The sequence below is a fragment of the Pelobates fuscus genome, chromosome 1 (genome assembly GCF_036172605.1).
Source record: "Pelobates fuscus isolate aPelFus1 chromosome 1, aPelFus1.pri, whole genome shotgun sequence".
NCBI lineage: Eukaryota > Metazoa > Chordata > Amphibia > Anura > Pelobatidae > Pelobates > Pelobates fuscus.
In genome coordinates, this window is record NC_086317.1 from 373,236,484 (window position 1) to 373,240,989 (window position 4,506).

A 4,506-nucleotide genomic window follows, 5' to 3' on the forward strand; every position below is an offset into this window, starting at 1 on the left:
CCTTTTTCCCTACAACCACCGCACCGTGGTTCCTAAAAGGGGTAAAACAGGCAACAGAAGACCTAGGCAAATCCCCTCAGGTCCACCCCCCTTTATCCCAAAAGGGGTAAAATACAAACAGATAGACAGATATACTGAAGACCCAGGCAAGTCCCCTCAGGTCCACCCCCCTTTATCCCAAAAAGGGGAAAACAAGCAAGACAGAACCCCAGGCAAATCCCCTGCAGGTCCACCCCCCCTTTATCTCAAAATGGGGAAACAGGCAAACAATTCAAACACACCCAGGCAACAGATAGACTAAAATGCAGGTAAACAAGTGAGTAACGAGGCACCGGGCAAGATATTACCTGTCTTTGATGTCCTCCCGGGAAGCAGTCACAGACACGTGGACGGGTCAATCAAAGGGGCCGGAACATACCGGTGGCTCTGCAGAAGTCTCTACCGTGTACCTGGAGGTGATCAATCTCCTTTCCTTCCCCCTGGATTCCTCCGTCCACCCTTGTCTTCCTTAGGACGGCTCACCGGCCGGACATAGCCCGATGCCCCACGTTGGGCGCCAAGTTGTTATGGTACTTTTTAGCAGTAAACCAAAATGTTTAAATGTCTATCTGTTCCTGTCCAAATCAATAAAATTGAATTGCGTATATACGCTGAAGTAATTAAGTCTGACACACAAGGTTCAGGTTAAAGTAACTTCGAGAAAATTTATTGGCAAGTGATTAAAAAGCGGACGCGCAGGCCCTTTTAAGAGACATTTTACGTCATCATTGATTATTAGAATATCAGCAAATAAACATCATTAATTGGATTAATTGTTAAGTGTCGGGATTAGTGTCCACCTATCAATATTATTAATTGGCTCAAAAACTAAGTGGTTAGTCCCGTGTCCACCCACCAAGAGGTGGGATTGTTCTGGACACGGGTGGGGGACAAGGGGGTCTCGAGCGTCATTTTACACGGTCGGTGATCTCAGGCCTCGTGGCCAGGTGCAAGGTCTCTTATGAATAGAACATTTCATTACTACTGTGTTCTCATGGCCTTCAAATTATACTATGTTGCAAATCTAAGGAAAAGTCAGCAATTCCGGTGTTAATCATGTCTTTATAGAAAATACAGTCTTTGTCTATTGTATTAGATGTGTTGGGAAATTCTGTCATGTAAGGTAGTTTTAAAATGAACAAGTTAGGTTATGAGGACAAAATGGAGGATTGAAGAAGTCAGGTTAGGAGGACAAAATGGAGGATTGTCACAGTATAAAGTTAAAATGGAGTTAGTGCAATAATTCAATACAAGTACAATAAGGATTTTTTAATAATCCCACATCAGTGCTATTGTTTAACCACTTTCACCTAAAAAAAATGTATGCATACCCAACTTGCCACAATAATGCTATCATATGTCTACGAAAATCGAGCCTGTTAATGCTGTTGTGGCGACACAGGCACTGTTGTAACTACCTGCATACCAAAAATAAAGAATTAAAAAAAAATAATAATAATAATAACATGTATATATATATATATATGATATATATACATGTATTATATCTATATGTAATATGTAAATATATCATATATATAATGTCATACTAAGTGTATTTTTATATTTATATATACGTATATTAATATAAAATACACTTATATTTAAATTACACACATATATATACACAATATATATAATAACTATATATATTATAAATTCTAAGTATGTTAATAAAATAAACAAAAAGTAAAAATAATTTTTAATAATTTAAAAAATATATATATATGTAATTTTATTCTAACAGTATTTTGATATTAATATATATATATATATATTTATATCAAAATACACTTAGAATGTTATGATATATATATCTATGTATAAATAAATAAAACAAAATATACATATACATAATTTCATAAATATACACGTAGACGTCAAATATATAAATATGTATATATATTAAAATTCTACGTGCATATTTATGTAATTTTTTTTTACCTAATTAAGTAATTTTATTGATTGCAATTTGAGGGACCTGCCTGCCAACCCAGGCCAAAAGTCCAGAGAATTTAATTTGCTAGCACTGTGTTTAACCCTGTAACTTTCTATGACACCCTAAAACCTGAACATGGGGGGTACTGTTTTACTCGGGAGACTTTGCTGAACACAAATATTAGTGTTCCAAAACAGTAAAACATATCACAGCGATGATATTGTCAGTGAAAGTGAAGTTTTTTGCATTTTTCACACACAAACAGCACTTTCACTGATGATATTATTGCTATGATACATTTTACTGTTCTGATGCACTAATATTTGTGTTCAGCGAAGTCTCCTGAGTATAACAGTACCCCACATGTAGAGGTTTTATAGTGTTTGTGAAAGTTACAGGGTCAAATAGAAGGCTTGATTTAACCTTTTTTCGTTTTTATTGTCAGATTGGTTAGGTTGCCTTTGAGAGCGTATGGTAGCCCAGGAATGAGAACTAGCCCCATGATGGCATACCATTTGCAAAAGAAGACAACCCAAGGTATTGCAAATGGGGTATGTTCAGCCTTTTTTAGTAGCCACTTAGTCACAAACACTGGCCAAAGTTAGCGTTTTTTGCATTTTTAACACACAAATATAAATGCTAATTTTGGCCAGTGTTTGTGACTAGGTGGCTACTAAAAAAGACTGGACATGCCCCATTTTGAATACCCTGGGTTGTCAATAGAGATGTCCTGAACAGTTCGCCAGGAACTGTTCGCCGGCGAACATAGCTTGTTCGCGGTCGCCGCGGAGGGCAAACATGTGCGATGTTCGGTCCGCCCCCTATTCGTCATCATTGAGTAAAGTTTGACCCTGTACCTCACAGTCAGCAGACACATTCCAGCCAATCAGCAGCAGACCCTCCCACCTCCATGACGAATAGGGGGCGGACCGAACATCGCATATGTTCGCCCGCCGCAGCGACCGCGAACAAGCTATGTTCGCCGGCGAACAGTTCCCGGCGAACTGTTCGGGACATCTCTAGTTGTCAACTTTAAAAAAATATGTACATGTGAGGTGTGATTCGGGGATTTATGACAGATAACGGTGTTACAATGTCACTATTGATACATTTAAAATATATATATATATATTGAAACAGCAATTTCCTACTTGTATTTATAGGCCTATAACTTGCAAAAAAAAGCAATAAAGCATGTAAACACTGGGTGTTTTTAAACTCTGGACAAAATTTTTAATCTCTTTAGCAGTTTTCATTAGCTTTTGTAGATAAGTAAAAGATTTTTCAAGTAAAAGTCCAAAAAGTTTATTTTTTTCAATTTTTCACTATATTTTATTTTTTTTAAATAAAATATATGACATGATACAAATAATGGTATGTAAAGAAAGCCCTTCTTGTCTTGAAAAAAACAATATATAATTTGTATGGGAACTGTAAATGAGAGAGCGGAAAATTACAGCTAAACACAAACACCACAAAAGTGTTAAAACAGCCCTAGTCCTAAACATACAACATGGCCAAACAGGCTGGTCCTTAAGGGGTTAAGTTAAAAATGTTCAATTTATAAATATGATCCAGCATATTAGCCAAATAAACTTATTTTATTAAAGGTATCATAACCCACCCTAATATCTTCTCTGTGCCAAAAGGAAATTTGGAAAGCTTGCCTGCAGCAAGTGCAGCCAGCTTTTATGAATAGTTAAGAGGTAACATGCGAAAAAAGTATGCCCACCTAGGGACTGTATATGATTTGATAGTATTTATCCTTCCCCATCAAGAGATTGCGTATGATCGCCAGTCTTTTAATACTTTATTAGTAAATCTTAAAATCTTCCTGATATTTACCTGTTACGAACACAACCTTGCCTGGACGTTCGCCACGGGCTCCTGGAGTAGTGTGGAAGCTAGCCTCCTGCCCACTGACTATGGGTCATAGAAAAGGCTGGTAAAAAGACTTGGTTCATGGGATTTATTTGTACGGTTCAGGAACCGAACAAACTCATGAACTGCGGACCACCTCTGGGGCTTGTTAACCCCTGGTAACCTCTCCTGACACTTCAATTATTGTGTGTTCTAATTGTGCGGCTGGGTGGCTGCCGTTTGTATGCATGAACACATGGGAACTGGGTTGGCAGCCATCTTGTTCACGGGAATGCAGGCAGCAGTGTTTGGGTGTCGATCGCATGGAACTAAAATCGGACACGGAAACTCCCAAACACCGCTGAACTTTGACAAACGCCTGCTTTCTTCCCACACGTCAGGAGAGTGCCGTTTGGTAAGTTTGTTCATATGAACCATACGAACAAACGATCCTCTCCATTTTGTAGTATGACATAAAACCGAAATGGAAAAATGAATGTACATTGTGATATTAATTAGTGCAAATATCTTAGAGTAACAAAAATAGGTTTTGCTCAATTCAAACAACAAAGGTGGTATACTCCCCATGAAGGAGAGTGATATCCAAAAGGTAATGGAATGAAAGCAGGAGGGTGCAGAGTGTCTTTAATAAATATATTTGTTTTATT